Source organism: Petaurus breviceps, unplaced genomic scaffold (genome assembly GCF_028583685.1).
Source record: "Petaurus breviceps papuanus isolate PSGF00001 unplaced genomic scaffold, PetGlider_PUasm1.0 582, whole genome shotgun sequence".
NCBI classification, from domain to species: Eukaryota; Metazoa; Chordata; class Mammalia; order Diprotodontia; family Petauridae; genus Petaurus; species Petaurus breviceps.
In genome coordinates this window covers 2,327,909-2,351,099 of record NW_027186390.1, presented here as the reverse complement: position 1 = coordinate 2,351,099, position 23,191 = coordinate 2,327,909, and the positions used below count along the sequence as shown (strand labels likewise).

General features: G+C 36.6%; 1 long non-coding RNA gene across 1 annotated transcript in view; it reads right to left on the bottom strand.

The window, feature by feature from the left end:
* Positions 1 to 10,017: 10,017 nt before the first annotated feature.
* LOC138173421 (uncharacterized) overlaps positions 10,018 to 23,191 on the bottom strand; it is a 76,229-nt gene continuing 63,055 nt past the window's right edge. Inside the window, exon 3 of the long non-coding RNA XR_011171384.1 lies at positions 10,018 to 11,790. This is a non-coding gene — a long non-coding RNA (uncharacterized lncRNA). The remainder of the gene's footprint in view (positions 11,791 to 23,191) is intronic.

Genomic DNA, 23,191 nt, shown 5'->3' with positions numbered 1-23,191 from the left:
AGTTTATAAAAATAAGAACCATTCTCCAATTGATAAATTGTCAAAGGATATGACCACAAAGTTTTCAGAGGAAGAAATCAAAGCTATTTGTAGTCAAATAAAAAATCCTCTGAATCATTGATTAAAGAAAGGCAAATTCAAACAATTCTTAGGTACCACCTCATGCCTATCAGAAATAACAAATACTGGAGGATATGAAGAGGAAATATGTACACTAATAAACTACCGGTGGAATAGTAAACTGGTCCAACTAGTCTGGAAAACAATTTGGAACTATATCCAAAGAGCTATGAAACTAAGTATACCAGAAGTCATTCTAGGAACATGGTGTAGGTCAGAAATTTCCAGGCTCTCCAGATTTCCTCTACAAATAGACAGAAGAGTGCCACAAAATGAACACAGAGGGGCAAAACTAAAGGTATAAAGCAGTTGTCCTCCTAAGACATCTTGAGAGGACCTCAGAGATGACTCTAGGGTCTGACTGAAATGTAAACAGCTCCAGGTCAGTTGAATCCAATCACTAGACAGTAGGCCCTGAGGGAAGCAGACTAGACCTCAATAAATTTCACCTCAACTTTCACAATCATTCATGACTTCAAGAAATTTCACAGTGAGTAAAGTGCTGGCCCCAGAGTCAGGAGGACCCGAGTTCCATTCTGGCCTCAGACACTTAACACACACACATACACACACACACACACACATACACACACACACACACACACACACAAATAACTAGCCACGTAATCTTGGGCAAGTTACTTAACCTCAATTGCCCTCCAAAAAAGAAAAAAAAAACATTATCATTACTAAGGGAGTTAGAAATGTTGGGGCCGAGTTGTGTATGAGAAGGTGATTCTAAAAAACAAAAATTTTCAGGAAAAGATTAAAAAGAGAAATTATCTCATACAAACATGATTTAAAAGGAAGAACTAATACAGAGGAAGTAGGTAGGAGTCGAGGGCTGGTAATATTGGAAACTTACTTTAATCTTGGTTGAAGAAGAAACAACATTGATATTTCAATATATCAATTATTCAAATATATATTTGAAGAGGCTTAGAAGTCCTCTGAACATATAGAGAGGTGAGAAAATGGGTGACCAGGGTAGGGGAATGCCTTTTAGAAAGGTATATTGATTGAATTAGGAGGGTGGGATTTGTTGTTGTCCTTCCTTCTCAAAGAAAACCAAAATGAGAACACTATGCTATAGTCGTTACAATGTGTGTAACTGTGACTGATCAGACCAATAGAAACTTGGAATGATCTAACACAGGTCAGGAACCAATAGTCCATGTGAACATTTGGAGTGGATTCTCTAAATTTGTACATCTCACATTTCTTTTGAGCTACAACACCTCTGATGCTGAAATGCCATGTTGGGCTTTCTGTGTCAGTGTCTCCCATGTCACATAATCAATTCTAAATTTCTTAAGAGAGACATTGAGGATGTCCTTATATCTCTTCCTCTGACCACCATGTGAATGCCTGTCTTGTGTGAGTTCTCCAAAGAACAGTACTTTGGGCAAGCATATGTTTCACATCAGAACTACATGGCCAGTCCATCAGAGCTGTGCTCTCTACAGTAGAGTTTGAATGTTTGGCAATTTAGTTCAAGTAAGGACCTAAGTGCACGGTACTTTATCTTGCCAGGTGATGTTCAGAATCTTCCTGAGTGTAGCAGCAAGCACCCTAGCATACCCAGGATGACTGCTAGCACAGGGGCTTAGATCTGCTTTTCTGAAGGAAAGCAACTCAAAATGGGTCAACAATCGTACTGTAATCAAACATGTATAATTTATGTAGTTCAGGGGAAAAAGTCAACACCCTGAACTTCAGAGAATACAAACAGGAGTTTGTAATCCTGATCAGAGTCTCATCTGGCCAAATCACATAACTCTTCCCAAAATAAGCCCCAAAGCAAAATCTCACATCAGGATATATATAGCCTTCTCCTAGTGAAAACAACAGGTTTGCACAGGTTCTTCAATCTGTTTTTCTAAAGGAAAGCAACTCAAAATGGGTTAACAATCTTACTTTAATCAATCGAACATGTATCATGTACTTAGTTCAGGGGAAAAAGTCAGCACCCCAAACTTCAAAGAATACAGACAAGTTACAAGCAGAAGTTACAAGCAGAAAGAGAAACAGATCAGCAGATAGGGCTTCCAGCTGTCTGACCATTACATCCATACCTAGTTAGTTACCAAAGAGGGAAGAACCAGCATCTGGGTTTTCAAAGCCAGGGGGCTCAACAGCTGCCCAGAGTCTTATCTGGCCAAATCATACAACTCTTCCCAAAGTGATCCCCAAAGCAAAATCTCACATCAGGGTATACATAGCTTTCTCCTGGATCAGAGAATACCACAGCCCTCTTGACCTACTGCCCAATCACAAAATAACAAGGTGTGGGCATTTCTGAAAAACAAACCTCCTACCACAGGATCCATGTGACCACATTCAGCCTGTCAGGGGACAGAGTATATTTTCAAATCAGAGAAGGTTCTCAGAGTCACTTAAGCCAATCAAAGGGCCAAGGGGAAGGGAAGATCTTCAGATTCCCATTACAATAACACTAAGACAATTCAAATGGAAGTTTCCTGGCATAGTGCTGGTAGACGGTACAGGTTTCACAGGCAATACAGTGGCTCTGTAGACCTTCGGTCTGGTAGTCAGTCTAATATCTCCTCTCTCATACTTTCCTTTGTAGCCTCCCAAACACTGAGGTAGCTCCTAAAGGAGGAATTTTTAGAGTGGAAGGTAAATAAGGAATAAATGGGTAAAGGGAAGAGATTTAATTGGTCCTCTTCTAAATATAAGGACAAATAAACTACACAACTGGATAATCATTTATGGATTGCAAATGTAATTACTATACATTTGAACATATTCAACACAGTTTGGAAAATAAGTTTCTGGGCATTTTATTCACCCGAAGAGCTACCACTTGAAAATTATTTAATGGCAGATGCAGAAGTAGTATTGCTAGGTCAAAGGTTATGCACATTTTTATAACCCTTTGAGCATAGTTCCAAATTGCTCTACAGAATGATTGCATCAGCTCACAACTCCACCAACAATGAATGTGTTCCAACATTCCCATATCCTCTCCAACATTTATCATTTTCCTGTTTTGTAAGGTTAACCAGTAGGATAGGTGTGATGTGGTACCTCAAAGTTGTTTTGATTTGCATCTCTATAAGCAATAGTGTTTTAGAGACATATAATAAACTTAAATATTGGAACTTAAATACAAAGAAAGAAAAAATGCATGTCATGTGTAATTGCATTACAAAAGAGAGGATTCAAAATATGTAACAATAGATTTTCATTACAAGAAAGCCTATATAATAAATAACACTCTTTGTGTTGAGAATTGTCCATCTTTTCTGTGCTTTTTTGTGAGTTTTTTTTTGTTCTCTGCTGTGCACTGTCTTACTTTGTTCTTTCTTTTTCCTTCCTCCCAGCTTTCCCCCAGAAGGCTACAACAAAGTTTACATATGTTTCTCTATAGCTATAGATATATACTTACACATTCATATATAGACACATTCTTTCCCAAATCTAATCTACTTCTGATCTTTGGTTTTTTTAAAGTATGATTATACTCCTCTAAATACATATATGCATTGTTCCTTCTTAAAGCCATTCCTGGTGAAAGTAACTTACCAAAATTGATAGCCCTCCTCCCCCATCGAATTCTACTGTATCAATTCTTCCTTTTACACCTCAAATAATTACTCTTTTAAGCTGTTTCTAAGTGGATTTGCTTTTTTAGATTCATATCATTCTCAGGTTTACCCCAATGTTTCTTATAAATGACCCAGGTATTGATAAGAATGTTAGACATCCCTTTTACATTTTACATATAAAAAATAAAGTGTGTTCTTATAGATCCCTTATAACCAGTCTTTGTTATGTGCCTTATATTTCTCTTGCTTTTTATATGTTGAATTTTCTATTAAGTTCAGATTTTTTAACAAAGTATTGAAAGTCTGAGAATTTATCAAATGTTCATTTTTTTAATTCTGAGTAATATTTAACTTTGCATATTATATAACTGTGATATTTTTGGCTGTGGTCCCAGTACTTTTGCTCTTCAAAATGTTGTGTTCCAAGACCTGTGTTTCTTTAATGTCTTTGCTGCTAGGTCTTATGCAGTTTCAAATTTTGGCATCATAATATTTAAATTGTTTTAATCTTGATGTTTTTTAATATGTTGTCCTTGAGCTGGGAGTTTCAGAATTTACCTCTGATATTCCTATGAGTTTTCCTCATAGGATCTCTTTCTTATAAGTAGTGACAAAAGTTTTTTTTTTTCATCTCTATTTCTACTTTTCCCCCTTGTTCTAGTGTTTCAGGACAGTTTTCTTTGATTATTATTTTTTTCTTTTTGGAGGGCAATTGTGGTTAAGTGACTTGCCCAAGGTCACACTGATAGTTTATTGTGTGTGTGTGTGTGTGTGTGTGTGTGTGTGTGTGTGTGTTAAGTGTCTGAGGCCAGAACCAAACCCAGGTCTTCCTGACTCCAGGGCCAGTGCTCTATACACCGCACCACCTAGTCGCCCCAACTTTGATTATTTCTTGTATTATTGTATCAAGATTCATTTTTTGATCATAACTTGCAGTTATTCCAATTATTTTTATATTTTCTATTGTTGATCTGTTCTACAAATCTGTGGTTTTTCTTTTAAGATGTTTCATTTTCTCTTCTATTTTTTTCACTATTCGTATTTTGTTTAATCATTTCTTGATCTCTTATAATTTCACTGGTTTCACTTTGCCCAATTCTAATATTCAAGGTCTCAATTTTTTCCTTAATATTCTGGATCTCCTGTTCTAATTGGTTAACTTTCCTTTCATATCCTTCTTATTTTTCTTGATAGCTATAATTTCTTCTTCTGAAAACTGCCTGTTCATATCCTTTGACCATGTATAAATTGGAGAATGACTTGTATCCTTGAAAATTTAACACTCTTCTCTATATAGTTTAGAAATGAGGCCTTTATCAGAGATACTAGTTGTAAAATTTTTTTCCAATTTTTTGCTTTCTTCTTAATCATGTTTACCTTGTGTAATTCCAAGCAAAGGCAACTTCCCAAGGTTCAAAATACCAGTATAGTGTAATAGTAATGAAATTTAAAGATCCCCCTGTATTGGCTTGGTTTTTGAATTGATTGTGTTAAAACCCAGAGCTTGTGAATCCCACTTGTGGGATGGACTTGTTGATGTGAAAAGATAGGGCTGAACTGGGAGGAACTGGTGACATAAATTTAGAGAGACACAAGAAAAGGGAGAGGCAGAAGAACTTTTTGGAAGCAGCATCTTGGAGGCAGAGAGAGACAGAGACGATTGCTGAGGGCCACTTTGAATTTGCCCAGGACTTTTGAGAGCTGCCACCCAGAGCTGCCAAGGACTGAGGAGACATGGCTGTTATGCTGGCACTTTGTCTGTTTTGATGTGGTTTTGACAGATTTGTCCACTGGTGAAAGACAGTCCTGTTGTTGCAGAGGTTCTGCAACCTTGCTGTTGGTTCAGAGCTACTGAGACTGTTCTGCAGACAGAGAGTGAATTCTGTTCACTGGTGAAGGACAGTCCTGTTGCTGCAGAGGTCTTGGAACAATGCTGTTGGTTCAGAAGCCCTGAAGAAGGATTTTCTTGTTTTATGTTTACAGAAATCCTGGAAGGGGGTTTTGCTAATGTTTTCAGGGGTCCTAGGGTTCTGCGGACAGAGAATGAATTAATGAAGACACTGGCAATGTATCTTGTGGCCTAGCTAAGCTTTGTATCCCCAGGAACAATTATGTAATGCCAAGCAAAGGCAACTTCCCAAGGTTCAAAATACCAGCATAGGTGCTCTCCATTTTATTCAGTGACAAATTAAGACAGACAGAATCAACATATAGCATAATTCAAAATACAGCATTTACCAAGTGTGATTCAATAATCTCCAAGTACTACTCCACCCCTGGACATTACATTCATTTAATCAATCCCAAAGACCCTCTTCTAAGTACTACTCCACCCCTAGGCTGTACATTCATTTAGTCCATCACAAAGCCCCTCTTCTCAAATGGATATTAGTTTCCAATCATAAGTAAAGTGCATTCATTTTTTCAATCACAGAGCACAAAAAGGTCAAAAGTTCCCCACCCTTGGATCACAATTGAATCTACCCCAGAGTTACAACAAGCTTAAGCACAGCATTTAATACCCAAAGAGAGGTCTTTTCTTCATCTTGACCAGAGGCAAGTTTTCGGCAATCTTTGTCCCTAATATTACAAGATTGTGATTTTTAATCCATTCTGCTATCCCTGTCTGTTTTATGGGAGAGTTCATCCCATTCGCATTCACAGTTATGATTACTGTGGCTTTCTCTTCATTCTATCCCCCCCCCACCCCACCTATATATTCTTTCATTTCTCCTTACTCCCTTACTCTCCTCAAAATAGTTTTGCTTTTAACCACCACCTCCCTTCCTGTTCCCTCCCTACTATCAGGTACCCCTCCATTTCATTCCCTTTGCCCTTACTGTTTCTTCCCTCCCTTCTAACCATACCCTGCCTTTTCTTTCCTTTTTCCAGTCCTACTACCTGTAGGGCAAGTTAGGTTTCTGTATTTAATTAAGGATGCTATTCCCTCCTTGAATCAAATCCAACAAGAATAAATTCAGAAAATGCTGTTTTCCCTCCCTTCTTTCCATTTACTATAAATTGCTTTTTGTGCTTCTTCATGTGATGTAATTTACCTTATTATGCATCCTCCTTTCCTCTTCACTCACTACAATCCCTTTGCATCCTTTAATTAGATTTTTTATCATCACATCAGTTAATTTATACCTATACCCTCTATCTATGTATATTCCTTTTAAAATATCATAATAAAGATAAAATTCTCAAGAATTACAAGTCAAATTTTAATTTTAACATTTTTTTTTCAGTTAGCTTTTGCACCTTCTTTTTTCGTTTCATCAATTTTACATTTTAGGGAACTATTTTTTTTTCAGTTAGATTTTGTGCCTCCTTAACCATTTGGCCAATTAAATATTTCAGGAAGTTTTTTCTTCACTGATTTTTTTTCCCATTTTGTCAATTGTATTTTAAAGAATTGTTCAATTTTTCTTCTATCTCTGAAATTTGACTTTTAAAGTGCTTCTTGAGCTCTTCCAAGAATGCTTTTTGGACTTAAAGACCAGTTCATATTACCTTTTGGAGTTTCAGATGTGGGTATGGTATCAGTGCTGTCCTCTTCTGAATTCATACTTTTATCTTCCCTGTCCTCTTAGTAAAAATCTATGGTCTTTGTTTTTCTGATTTGCTTTTTATCCATTGTAATGGCTTCTTTTTTCCCGTCTTTTAAAGTGGATATCTGCTTCTAGGGCAATGGGGGCTGTTTCCCACACTTCTACTGCTGGGTGCCAGGGACTTAGTTACTGGCTTTGTGTGCTGTGACTCTGGTCCTTACAACTGAAAGCTATATAATGATGTAGCTTACCTGAAGTTGAGCTGGAGCTAGCTGGTGTATGATGAGGCTATGTGCATTCTCTCTGCTTTTCCCCAGGGTTACACTGAAGCTTGCAGAATGAGGTGTGTGGGAGAGATGGTTTGGCTACTGGAGGACTCCTCATTCCCTAGGGCTTCTCTGGAACATGTCACTGTGGATGTCTGCCCATACTGGTGTGTGCTGATTCACTTGGCTGTAAAGACATACCTGGGGTCCTAGGCTTGCTAACTCTACCACCCTGGGGCTCAGGATCTCCTGCTAGTGGCAGAGGTGCGACTTGTTGCTGGCTTCCTGTAATAGTAATGGAATTTAAAGATGCCCCTGTATTAGCTTGATTTTCTGGTTGAGTGTTAAAACCCAGAGCTTGTAAATCCCAATTGTGGGATGGACTTGTTGATGTGAAAAGAGAGGGCTGAACTGGGAGGACATGGTGCCATGGATTTAGAGAGGAGGCTCAAGCAAATAAAGGCAGAAGAACTTTTGGAAGCAGCATAGTGGATTGAAAGAGAGAGAAGATTGTTGAGGGCCAGCTCAAGCTACCCAGGACTTTTGAGAGCTGCCACAAAGAGCTGCCAAGGACTGAGGAGACATGGCTGTGATGCTGGAATTTTGTCTGTGTGTTTTGATGTTGTTTTGCCAAATTTGTGTGCTGGTGAAGGACAGTGCTGCTGTTGCAGAGGTCCTGAAACCTTACTGTTGGTTCAGAAGCCCTGAAGAAGGATTTTCTTGTTGTATGTTTAAAGAAATTGTGAAAGAGAGTCTTGCTAATATTTTCAGGGGTCCTGAGACTGTTCTGCAAGCAGAGAGTGAATTGATGAGGACACTGGCAATGTATATTGTGGTTTTGTTAAGCTTTGTCTCCCCAGGAACAGAGATTACTGAGAATTTGCCTTGCATCAAAATGAAGACCTCTCCTTGGGTATTGAATGCTGTGATGATATCTTAACCTTGCTGTAGTTCAAGGGTAGATGGCCTTTGTGCTCTCCACTGCCCCTTTTGAGAAGGTGCTTGGCATCAACTGATGATAATTGTAATTCAGTTGTGATCTAGGGGTGGGTAACTTGATTTTTTGTGCTCTGTGATTGACTAAATGAATATACTTTGTTTATGATTGGAAACTAATCTTAATCTCCATTTGAGAAGAGAGACTTTGTGATTGACTAAATTAATGTACTTTCCAGGGGTGGAGTAGTACTTGGAAATTATTGAATTACACTTGGTGAATTCTGTATTTTGATTTTCTCTGTTCTGTGAATCTTTTGCCTTAATTTGTCACTGAATAAAATGTAGAGTTACTATGCTGGTATTCTGAACCTTTGAAGTTGCCTTTGATTGCCATTATACTTCCCTGGATGCCTACCATCCTGTACTGGTCCCCTTCAGCCACATCAAGAGGAAGCCCTCCCTGTAATTCCCCCAAGCCTCCTGAGCTAAAAGACTCTGTTGCCCTTTCTACAGGCTCCACTACCCTAGGAATTTTCTGGGGCAATAATCTCTGAATTTTTCAAGGTCAAGAAGGAGGGGACAGTGATGTGAGAACACTTTTACTCCACCATATTGGTTTCTGGAGTTTAAATAGGTGGCTTTCAATCATTTAGTCTATAGACTGATAGTCCCAGGAGTAATTGCTACTGTTGCCATCGTCCCTACACATGAGTGTGCCTCTCTCTCTCTCAGTTCAAACAGAACCCCATCCTGCTCTAAGAGGTGTGGGAATTACTGCTGCTGCTGGTGATTCAGTCTGTGGGGGTATACTCCAGTTCTGCTATGGCCCAGTCTGCCCAGAGCACTTCATTAAAAAAAAAAACTCCCTTTATCCTCATAGCACCCCTATGAGAGGGCTGTATGTTCACTCCCAATTCACTGATGAGGAAACTGAGACAAATACAAATTAAGTGACTGTCCCAGGGTCAGACATATTACAAGAATAGGATCCTAATTTGATTAGAAGTTGTTCAGTCTATTCATGCCCCCAGGAAATCTTCCAAGGCCATAAATTGTGCAGCAGGTACCTATCTACATTAGTAGAAAAAGTTCATTACAAATTCTCCACAATAATGAAATCAAATGTGTAGTTTTTCAAAAAATAAAAAGGACATTATTCAAGACACAAAATGCTACATACAGTTTGTGCTATCAAATGTATTCTAAATTGTGACGGCAGAATTGGAATTGAGCTGAAGAAAGTAAGGGCAGTTATTTGTGTGTTTTCCATTCCTCTGGTCACTATATATATATATATATGCATATATATGTATGTATGTATATATATATGTATATGTATGTATGGCTCTGCTTGGTACCTGCTCATTGGCTAAAGGTAAACTAATTAGGGGAATTCCTTATAAAATGATCTTTTTCAGCCTTAGTGTATGTTGACATATATTTTCAACTATCCTGATTATAGATTCATTTGCTTAGTATCATCCAATGCACCCAAAGACTACGCAGCTAAGTACTCCATGAAACAATATTTTTTGTTAACTTTGGGAATAAAATAAAATGAGTGTGTCAATATGTTTTTTTTTTCCCTGCTTAGTAAAATAAATGAAACATCCTTCAATTTAGAGAGAAATCCTCAATAAATGTTTAGGTTCTCTCTCTCTCTCTCTCTCTCTCTCTCTCTCTCTCTCTCTCTCTCTGTCTGTCTGTCTCTCTCTCTTTCTCACTCTCTCTGTCTCTCTGTCACTCACTCTCTCACTCTCTCTCTCTCCCTCCTCTCTCTCCCTCTCTCTCTCCTCTCTCTCTCCATCTTTCTCTTTCTCCCCTGTATCTCTCTCTCCATCTCTCTCTGACTCCCTTTTTCTGTCTCTTTCTTCCTCTCTCTTCAGTTTAGAAAATATGTGATAAATATCAGACTATATTTTTTGTTGTTGCTATTGTTGTTGTCTATTATGACACTTCTAACCCATACTGATCTTGCCGTCCAGTTAATAACAAACAAGCAAGCAAAAAAGCCCTAGCCCTTGTTGATATGAAATATTATGTAGTCACGTTTTCCTAATTACTTATTTTTGTCATGGATTTCTCTCCAGCCAAAATATCTTACTTATAAGTATCAAATTTTCTTTATTTTTACTTGTATCATTCTGGACTGTTGAAATACTCTTTTTACCTTACTTGTGTCCTTTAACTACCCCTCCTAACCTCATGTTACTTGCAATTATTTTTCAAAAAGCATGCCACATTTGCTTTCTCTTATATAACTAATAAAAAAATTGGGAAAAATGGAAAAAAGTGAATAAGTGAGGCATTTCACTATAGACATATTTTCATGTTGACATAAATTTGTTCATCATTCCTCATTGGATATGCATCATTGGAATAGATGTTTCTTCTAAGAAATTTTTGATATGGATACTTCTGCTGTTGACTCCAAAAACAGTTAATTTGTAGTCACAGTAAATTTGCAGACCCTTTCTTTGTAATTGAATTTGAACAAAAAATATTTTTAAGCATGAAAAAGTTAAAAAAGATCTGTTTCCTGGCCACTTAAAAGATTAGAGCCAACTTGATCAAGCAACATAGTTTTCCAACTGCTGCCTACTTCTCAAATCAGTTCAGTCTTTTTTATTTAAGTCACGTCTGACTCTTCATGACTCCATTTGGTGTTTTCTTGGTGGAGATACTGTAGTAGTTTGCCATTTCATTCTTCAGCTCATTTTTTTTTTTGATTTTTGGTGGGCAGTTGGGGTTAAGTGACTTGCTCAAAGTCACACAGCTAGTAAGTGGGTCAAGTGTCTTAGGCTGAATTTGAACTCAGGTCCTCCTGACTCCAAGGCCAGTGCTCTATTCACTGCACCACCTAGCTGCTCCTCCAGCTCATTTTCCAGATAAGGAAGTAAGGCAAACAGGGTTAAGTGACTTGCAGGCCCAGCATTCTATCCATTGCATCATCTGGCTGCTCCTCCTCAATATAACTAGGGACATGTAAGATAGAGAGATATACATATATGTGCATACACATACACATGTGTGTATGTACATATGTATGTATGTGTACATATATGTAGTCATATACATTCCAGAAGCACTGAAAATGTGAAACATAGTCCTCAGCCACTGTGGCCTGAGTAATGTGAACAAATGTTAAAACTGAGTACAAAGGAGATAAATCTTTTTTGAGACAAAATAGAGAAACACATTCATATTGCAGTATATGTGAGGGACGGAACAACATTATTTAAGTTCTTCCTGAAAAATTAAACCACCTTCAACACAGATGGAACAAAATCTTCTTTTTTCAGCTCTGCTATTCTGATCATTTTCTTAAGCAGTCATTTACACCTGTGGACAAATGAAAATTAAACCTCTTATACTTCATAAAAGATGTATTCCCCAACACCATGAATATGATTATTGAATAGTCACAGAAATCAAGATTTTTTGTTAAAAGGATAGTGGTACTGATGGGTAAAGCTTGGGAAGTTCTGGTGAGATTGATGGTTCAGTTCAGAACTCTGACATTTTGGATTAAGGCAGTACAGAAATGAATCTTGTATTTGACATTTAAAAGGGAGGCTTTTCCACTGACTGTACTTTCCTAAATCATACCAAAAGGAACTGCCGTGACAGAATGGCTTGAGAAATCACTTTCCAACCGTTCCTATATTTTCCCACATTATGGCCAATGAATTGAGACTCTGAGTCATTACATACTTGATGTCACAACATCATATGAACTAGTGAAGCAATTCAGGAATGCTAAAAATCTTTCATTTTTTGTAAGGTTCCAGAAACTAAATCCCATTTGCCAATTCTGTCCACAGGGATCCTTAAGAAAACATTACATTCAAAATATTTCTGTTTATTCCAGTACACAGGAAGCTTACTTAGTTTCTTTTGAGTAATGATACAGATAGTAGACAGAAATGAGCTACTCGAAATTTTAATACTGAGACTATATTGAAAAGTTTGGTTGAAAGGTTTTATATAACTGTGCAGTATTGATACTATTAGTCTTTCATTCTAAAATGTAATTATACATTAGAAATATGTACTTACCATGCTATACAAATGTATAATCTCAAACAATGTGAAGTAATAGCTCTGTGATGTATAGTAAATCAAACAAACTATAGGACAGAATATTATCTCAAATTTTGAAACCACTATGATAGATTTTAGTTGTTTTGAAAATAGAATATGATTCTACATTCTACATTAATTAGAATTCTCTAATAAAGAGTTAAATTCAATAAGGTATTCTAAATTTTTTTCTTTTTTTCCTATTTACCAAAGTTTTTCTTGATTGCTGTTCCTCCCTTTAAAGAAGTGTCACTCTTCTTTGTCCTTGTTAGGCCTCTACATGTGCTTCTTATTGCATCTCTTCCCATTTCCTCTGGGATCTCACTACATGAAATATTTTTTCCCATTTTCTTAGATCTTTCCACTCTAACTTTCCACTCCTTTTCTGTCTCCAAACATGCTTATGATTTCTGTATCCAAATCACAATAAAAATAATAAAAAAGTTCCAACAATTTTACTTTAATCTATTTATTACACTTTAAAATCTTTCTGACTTTTAATATCACAGTTATTCAGAGAGTTGTCTATACTTATTGATTCTATTTTTCAACACATTATTTCAATCATTATTGTGAGTAGATGACTGTGGGGGCATATGAGATAAAAGAGGGAATAGGAGTTATTCCTCTCACAACAGTATCACATCTAGAATTCTGAGAGAAGTTGAGTGTAACCAAATGGTTCTATTCACTGTGAAGCCTCTCTGTCTCTATCTTCTCTTTATTTTTAGATAGCTAGGTGGCACAATGTATAGAATTCTGGTTCTGGAGTTAGGATGACCTGATTTCAAACTCCATGCCAGACTCTTATAGTTATGAAACCCTGATCAATCACTTATCCTGAATCTGCCTCAGTTTCCTCAACTGCACAAATGGAGATTATAATAGAAACTACTTCACAGAACTGTCTCGAAGATTAAATGAGATAATATTTATAAAACATTTTACACAATTCCTGACATTCAGTGAGCACTTAATAAATGTTTGTTTTCTTTCTCCTCGACCCCTACTCCAGACACCCAACTTACCATTTCTGCTGGCCAACAGGATTTTATAGTAGGTAAATGAAATGTTAATCGAAGTAACAGGTATGGAATAAATAAGTCTAAAGAACTGGATAACGAGAAAAGAGACCAGCAGATCTGATAGGATATGAAATAGTTTAATGCATCAATCCTATAAGACATGTGTCACTATCCTAAACCTTCATATTCCTTTTATTAAACGTTAGTAACTTTCTCAGTCACCAGTTGCATCTGACAGTCAGATAAGGCTAAAAGTGTCAGGTATACCAAATCACTTTTCTCAATTCTAGTCAATTATCTGCAACCATCATACTAAAATATGACCCCTGTGGTGTTGGAACCTGGCAACTATTTCTGCAGATATTATAGCTCCTTCTCCCCCTCTCCACTGAAGTCCAAGAAAATAAAGTTTTTTTCAAAGAAGGTCCTCATCATTTTTAAATGGTTCAACATCTTTTATTGCTGCTGTGTTATCTTTTCATTCATGTCTGATTCTTAGTGACCCCATTTAGGGTTTTCTTGGAAAAGATACTGGAATGGTTTGCCATTTCCTTCTACAGTTCATTTTACAGAAGAAAAAACTGAGGCAAACAAAATGACTTGCCCAGGGGTACACAGTTAATAAGTGTTTGAGGCCAAATTTGAACTCATTTCTTCCTGATTCCAGGCCTGGCATTCTATGTACTTCACCACCTTAAGAGATATAATTTTGGGGTGGCTAGGTGGTGCAGTGAGTAAAGCGCCAGACCCGGAGTCAGGAGGACCTGAGTTCGGTTCCGGCCTCAAACAATTAACACCCACACACACAAAAAAACTAGCTGTGTAACCTTGGGCAAGTTACTTAACCCCAATTGCCCTCCAAAAAGGCAAAAAAAAAAAAAAAGATATAATTTCATCAGTAGAAAAAAATTAAAGAAGGTGCACTAACATCTGTTTTGCTCCTTTACCCTAAGAACCATAAGAATTTACCATGGGACTTGCAGCTTAAACCTCCTTATATATATTGTATCTCCCATTATTCAACTACATCTCTTTTCCCTTTTGCAGCTAAATTCCTTGAGAAAGCTTTGTACAATAGCTACCTCCAGCTCCTTTTCTCTCTATCCTTAACTCTCTATAATCTGACTCCTAACAACATCATTCAACTACAACTTGTATCTCCACAATTACGAATTATTTCTTAAATGGCTGATACGACAGTCTTTTTCTCAATACTCATCCTTCTTGACTTCTCTGCAGCCCCTGTCACTGTCAATCTCTATTGCCCCTACATTTCTTCCTAGGTTTTTGTGACTGTGCTCTTTCCTTGCTGTTCTTCTGCCAGTCTGATCACTTCTCAGGCTCCTTTACAAGGTCTCTATTCAAGTCAAATTTTCTAACCAAGATGTCCCACAGTCCTTGTCTTTAAATCTTTTTTCTTCTAGCTCTATAATATTTCACTTGGTTATCCCATTAGCTACCATAGTTTAGATGGTTCTCAGATGGTAGCATCTCCCAACTTTCAGCCTCACATTTCAGACTGTCTGCCTCTACATAACAAAAACTGAATTTATTATCTACCCTTTTCCCAAAATCTTCTTGTAATCCTAATTTCCCTATTAGGTGTAAGGGTACCACCATCCTCATAGTCACCCAGAATCATAATCTAGGTGTCACCTTCAACTCCTGACTCATTCTCTCTATGTACTCATTTCCCAAGTCCTGTATTTCTACCCACAACATCATATATATATATATATATATATATATATATATATATTGTGCACAAATATGTATACATACACATGTATGTACACCCACAAGCATGCCTACACACCTATATATTTATAAATGCTGATGCAGACAATTGTCACCTAATAAATTTCCACCTGGACTGTTGTAATTGTATGCTGACTTGCCTTTCTGCTTCAAATGTTTTCCCTCTCTAACCCATCCTCCATTCAGGTGTCAGAATTATCTTCCTAATGAGCAGAACTGAACATGTCATTCTCCATTTAGAAATGTTCTGTGACTCCTTATAACCACCACCGAAAAAATATGAAATGTAAAATCTTCTGTTTAACTCTTGAAGCCATTCATAACCTAGCCTTTCTAGCCATCTTATAACTTACTCCCCTCCTCTTACTCCCATACTCTCTGATCCAGTAACACTGACTTTCTTTTTTTTTTCTTTTGCTTTTTGGAGAGGGGAAGGCTAGGCAATTGAGGTTAAGTGACTTTCCCAAGGTCAGATTTGAACTCAGGTCCTCCTGACTCCGGGGCTGGTGCTCTATTCACTGTACCACCTAGCTGCCCCAAACGCTGACCTTCTTGTTCCTCATTCATGACACTCCTCCTAACTGCATTTTTACTTCCTTTCCCTGGTACCTAGAATTCTCTCCCTCTGCATCTCTGCATCCTGGCTCCACTGATTTAAAGGCCCAGCTAAAGTCTCACCATCTAGAAGTCCTGCTCAGTCTTTGACCTTAATGTCTTCCCTCTGAAATAATCTCTAATTTATTTTGAATGCATGTTGTTTCTATAATGACTTGCATGCTATTTTCTCCAGTAGTCAGTTCCTTGAAAATTGAGACTATTTTTAGTAGGGAGATAAGAGCACTTCTTCATTCATGAACAGTTCACTGCTAATTTAAAGGGAAACCTAAGCCAACACATAGTTGCCAACAGAGGAGCAGAAAAAGGAGGATTAATATACAGCATCATATTTACTTATCTGAGCTAGGACACTCACAATTATCAAGATTTGTTTGATGAAAACAATGGGAAAATTCAGAAGTTGCTAAATGAAAAAATGAGAACTCCACAAAATTTACTAGCAAGATATTTCATTCACCTCTAAGAGAGTAGCATTTAGCTCCATCCCAAAAGTAAAGTAGAAGCAAAGTCTAGAGAGAAGCATGATTCTTGGTTCAGTAAGAAGGCAGGTGAGATTCAGTTTTTCACTGAAACAATCCAAAGCACTTTTAAGATGCCTTGAAGGCTATTTGCAGGTCAAATACATATTCTATACCTCAGCTACTCATTGCTTAAAGAAGCACATTGATTAGTGATAAGGACATGACTCTGGAGAGTTGGGCCAAACACCTCCATAATGTTTTCAACACACTGACATCAACCAATGATGAAGTCATTGACTGTATATCTCAAAAGTTAATTTTTCTCTAGCTGATCTAACTGAAGAAAAGTGTCTTGTGCTGATACTATTCTAGGTGAGATTTAAAAATCAGGGGGTTGGGGCGACGTAGCAACAAGCACCCCCAGCATCCCCACGGTGGCTGCCAATGCAGGTTCTTAGATCTGCTTTTCTAAAGGAAAGCAACTCAAAATGGGTTAACAATCTTTCTCTAATCAATCAAATGTATCATTTACCTAGTTCAGGGGGAAACTCAGCACCCCAAATTTCAGATTATACAGACAGAAGTTACAAGAAGACAGAAAAACATTTTAGCAGACAGGCCTCCAACTTTCTGACCATTACATCCATACCTAGTCACAGTTACCAGAGAGGGAAGCATCATCATCTGGGTTTTCAAAGCCAGGGGGGATCAACAGCTGCCCCAGAGTCGCATCTGGTCAAATCACACAACACTTCTCAAAGTGAGCCCCCAAAACAAAGCCTCATATTATGGTTTATATAGCCTTCTCCTGGCTCAGAGAATGTAATAACCCTCTTGAACCACTGCCCAATCAAAAAGCATTCCCGACAACCAAGTCTCTGACCACAAGCTCCAGGTACGCTTAAGTCTGTCAAAGGGGCTGAGGGGCAGGGAAGATCTTAAATTCCCATTTCCATAACAGTCCACTGCTAATACAGTATGGTAAGAGTGGGTTGTCTTACAGGAGTTCAAGCATATCTCCATCATCTGTCTCTATAAAGGTAAAGGAAATAGATTGTCTTGGAACAATCAAAGAGAGGTCTCTCTTAGTCACTGATAGCAACATTCTTGCCAGAATCCTCCTTAATATGCTAATTCTTCACCTGGAAGATGATCAACTACTTGAGAGATAATATGGCTTCAGAAAGAGCTGAGAAATGGTCAACATGAAATTTGCTGCAGAGCAACTTCAGCAGAAATAGCAGGAGTAGAACAGAGGTCTGGACACAATGTTTATAGCTCTGATCAAGATTTTTGATACTGTCAGTAATGAGGGCTTATGGAAAATTATATCAATTGGTTTCCTAGAGAACTTCATCAATATTATACATCAATTTCATGACAGCATGCTTGTCTGGGTTCTAGATAATGGATGATGCTCTTCTACTTTCCCAGGCACCAATGAAGTGAAAGAAGGCTGTATGCGGGATCCTATGTTTTTAGCAAGCTGATTTTCCACCAACAAGAACTACACCATTCATATGTGGAATCATCACTTACCGCAAATGGAGAATTTTTGAATACTGTGGATCAGTTTACTTACCTTGGCAGTATGCTTTTTATTTTATTTACTTTTTAATTTATGGAATAAAATAAGCATTTCCATAGCATAGCATAATAAAAAATGATGATTATGCATGAAATTGCAAATACACTAAGAACAACTTGTTATTCCTTTCAAATACATAATGAAATTATCATGTTGATTTCTTTTTTTTTCTTCCCTTACCCTCCCTAAGATATGGACAACAATGGATGCAAATATACACATACATATAAACATACTATATATGTGCATATATGTATATACATACATATATACACATACATATGTATGGAAGGGTGGGAGATGGGCATTGCTTGAACCTTACTCTCAATGACTGAATAATATACACAATCAGTTGAATATAGAAATCTATCTTATACAACAGGAAAGTTGGAGAAAAAGAGATTAATTAAGGGGAGTTGACTGACAGAAGAGAAGGCAGACTGGGGGAGGTGGTAGATAGAAGCAAAACATTGTTGAGGAGCGAAAGGATAAAAGAAGAGAGAGGACAAACAGGAAGAAAATTAGGATGGAGGAAAATATACAGTTGGCAGTCATAACTGTGAATGTGATTAGAAAGAACTCTCCCAAAAAATGGAAGTGGATAGCAGAGTTGATCAAAAACTAAAATACCACAATATGTTGTTTACAAGAAACACACCTGCATTGGAGATGTGCACATGGAATGAATATAAGGGCTGGAACAGAATCTATTATACTTCAGTTGAAGTAAAAATTGCTGGGATAGCAACCCAAATCTCAAAGCAAAAAAAAAACAAAAACATAAAACAAAAAGTGTTAAGGAAGAAATCTACATCTTGCTAAAAGGTACCATAGATAAAGAAGTAAAATCACTATTAAACATATATGTGCCAAGTGATATAGCATCCAAATTTTTAGAGAAGTTAAATGAGTTAAAAGTCCATGACAAAACATGAGACAGAGAGCATTACAAAATGCAAAATAGATAGTTTTTATTATATTAAATAAAAAAAAACTATTGCACAAACAAAACCACCACAACAAATATTAGAAGGAAAAGAGAAAGCTAGGAAAAAATCTTTACTACAAGTGTCTCCCCTAAAGATCTCATTTCTTATATATGTAGAGAACTGAGTCAAATTTACAAGAATACAAGCCATTCCAATTGTAAGTGGCTAAAGGGTATGAACATGCAATTTTCAGATAAAGAAATAAAAGCTGCCTATAGCTATATTAAGAAATGCTCTAAGTCATTATTAATTAGAGAAATGCAACTCTGAGATACCACCTCATACCTATCAGACTGCCTATATGACAAAAAAGAAGGAAAATGATGAGTGGTGGAGAGAATATGGGGAAATTGGGACACTAATGCATTGTTGGTGAAGTTGTGAACTGATCTAAGCATTCTGAAGAGCAATTTGGAACTATGATCTACTATGAGCTACCAAACTGTACATACCCTTTGATTCAGCAACAGCACTAACAGGTTTGTATCCCACAGAAATCATAAAAATTGGATAAGAACTGACATGTGCAAAAATATTTATAGCAGCACTTTTTTGTAGTGGCAACATATTAGAAATTGAGGAAATGTCAATCATTTGGGGGATGACTGAAGAAGCTGTGGTGTATGAATCTAATAGAATACTATAATGCAATAAGAAATGATGAAAAAGCAGATTAGAGAAAAACCTGGAAAGACCTGTATGAACTAATGCAAAGTGAAATGAGCAGAACCAGGAAAACATTGTCCATAGTATCAGCAATGTTGTGTAATGATCAACTAGGCTCTTCTCAGCAACACAATGATCCAAGACAAGGACAAAGGACTCACAAAGGAAAATCCTATTCAAATCCAGATAAAGAACTGATGGACTCTGAAGGCATATTGAGGCATAATTTTTTCCCACCTACTTTATTCTTTTTCATGTTTTTTCACCTTCTGATCTGTTTCTTCTTTCACAACTGTGACTTATAATAGAAATAAGTTTTGCATAACAGCATATGCATAAACTATATCAAATTTTCTACCATTTTAGGAAGAGGGCAAGGGAGGAGAAGGGAGGGGAAAAATTTGGAACTCAAAATCTTATAAAAATGAATGCTAAAATTTCATTGACATATAGTTTGGGGAAATAAAATACTATTAAAAATCTATTACTTTTAACTGCAAAATTTTTAAAAATAACAATGAATAGAAACAAGATTCTTTAAAAGGTTTGTTTAAACAGATAAATCAGGGAAAGCATTTATGATTAAACCAGCAAAATCCAACTTGGACATGAAGCTTTGTTTTCCTGGATTGAATATTTCAGATTTTTAATAATAGACACAAAATGTCAACAAATCGTACTGTAAGATCCTCTCCATCAGCATCTACTCCTTTAACTAGCTCACCACACCCTGTCCTCCTTTGCCACCTGCATTGAATGTTATGCCATCACTCACCTCTTGCCACAGTTGCTAAAACACTCCATGAGCTGATACAAATCCTCTTTATTCAGCCACAAAAATGTGGAGGAAACCCCTGTCTGCCCATAAACATTATGGCACCAGTCAAAATCCTTTCCCTTTTTTTTTTTCCTTTGTGAGAATTTTTTTCTTTTTTTCCCTTTTAACTTTAGTTGTTATTGTTGTTATTTGGGCACTTGTCTTTGTACTTCACAGTCAGATTGTGTGCATCATTTCACTGCGGCAATTAAAGAAATGTAAATCCTCATATAAGCATAGAAATTAATGATGTTAGAATTGCCATTCCATACTCACTCTCCTTCTGTAGGTTGGAACAATTTGTGAATCAATTAATCAACAACCAATCACTAAACATTTATTGAGGGGCGGCTAGGTGGCACAGTGAATAGAGCACCAGCCCTGGCGTCAGGAGAACCGTAGTTCAAATCTGGCCTCAGACAATTAACACTTACTAGCTGTGTGACTTTGGGCAAGTCACTTAACCCCAATTGCTCTGCCCTTTCCCCTCCAAAAACAAACAAAAGAAACAAACAAAAAGCATTTTATTGAGTGCCTATTGTGTCTGGCTCTGTGCTAAATAGTCAAAATAAAAAGAAAAGGAAAATATTCTCTGCCTTTGAAGTGCTCGCATTCTTACATAATATGTACATTGGAGGAATCAAAGGGTCCACCCAACCCCTGCTACCAATCTGTAAAAATATCCACAAAACACTGAAACCACATTAAGATGTAGTTGGGAAATATTCAAAAAAATAAATAAAAATACAACACAGGAAATGTTAATTTGTTGTTTCCTAAGTCCCATTGTTGTGAATAGTTCATCCTCATATTTGTTGGCAGTCGCTACTTCATTCAAAGGAAGATGAGACCCATGCTATTATTTCCTTATTTTGATGAAAAATGTTATTTTAAATCCAAGTGAAAAAACAAACACACAAAGAAATCTTTTGAAGCAATACGAACTTGTGATTGATACTTTCAAATCTTAGAGTTATTTTAAACATAGATGTGAGGTTTCATGTTTATTGGTGACATTTCAATAAACATGAAATATACAGATATCTTTAAATAATAGCTATAATTTGAATTCCAATTAAGGCTAGGGGAAGGCTTACACATAGCAATTTCTACCCTAAACTGCTATTTATAAGATTTACTATTTCCCTTTCAGATATGGAAACCATATCAGGATCATTATCAAGTTCATAATTTGTGGGCAACAAAATGTAGCAATAAAATACATTTAGCAAGAAATGCTAGAAACTTTAAAGTAATTTCAACATATTAATTATAAAAGAACGCTAACCTAATGTTTACCCAACTTTTTTATCTATTCTATTTTAGGTTTATGAAATTATTGGCTAGAGTAAACATAATTTACTCTATGGGCAAGTAGGTGGCACAGTAGATAGCAAGCTGGGTCTGGAGTCAGGAAGACTGATCTTCCTGAGTTCAAATCAGACCTCAGACACATATTTGCTATGTGAACCTGGGAAAGTCACTTAACTCCATTTGCCTTACTTCCTCATCTGTAAAATGAGATGGAGAAGGAAATGGAAAACCCTTCCAGTATCTGGGCCAAGAGGAAAATCAAATGGAGTCACAGAGTTAGTCAAGACTGAAAAATGACAACAATAGCGAAAAACATGATTTAACAAATTTACAAAACCTAGGACTAAAAATCTGTCAGATTTTCTATAGAAGTGCAGCTAATTGGCACAGTAAAGAGAGTGCTAGTCCTGAAGTTAGGAACACTTGATTTCAAAGCTCATGCAAGGTATTTAGTATGTGCATGACCTTGGACAAGTCACTTTACTTCTGTCTTCCTCAGTTCCCTCAATAAATGTAGAGAATAATTGCACCTATCTCACAGGGGTATTATAAGGATAAAATAATATTTGTAAATGCACTCAAGACAGTACCTGGCACTTAGTAGTCATTTGAGAATTGTCTGATTTTTCCCTTCCTCCTAAATACAGATAATTAATAATAATAATCACTATTATTATTAAGTATTTTTAGGTTTGCAAAGTGCTTTACAAAATTATCTCATTTATCCTTACAACAACCCAGGGAGGTGGGTACTATTCTTATCCTCATTTTATCCAGATGAGGAAACTGAGGCAGAGTTTAAGTGACTTTCCCAAGATAACACAAGAACTTAGCATCCAAAGCCAGATTTTAATTCTGGTCTTCCTGATCCCATATCCTGCAATCTATTCAATGTGTATGAGAACAATTTTTAAAAATTCACATGTAGTTACCCCCACAAAAACTTAATGTTGTAGTAGTTAGCTAAGTTAGATACAGGTACAGATCACTTACTAAATCACAATTTTTTTTTGAAAGGAGAGAATTTTGCATATGAATTCTCATTTGAAATAGTTGCAAAAGTGTTTTTCTGTTTTCAACAAATTTCAATTATGCTCCATTAGACATTTATGAATTAAAAGCACCATAATCTTAGGAGTGTCTATCATACTTGCTTGCAGACAATGTTCAGAATTAATCAAGAGTTGTACTCTGGTCAGAAGCAACAGAAAAGACTGAACAATAATGTACTTTGATTCCAGTAGTGAGTCAGTTTAGATTTCAGAGTACAAAGAATCATAAGGTTCTTGATTTCCACACATTGACAGACTTTTCTTTCTTTCTTTCTTTCTTTCTTTCTTTCTTTCTTTCTTTCTTTCTTTCTTTCTTTCTTTCTTTCTTTCTTTCTTTCTTTCTTTCTTTCTTTCTTTCTTTCTTTCTTTCTT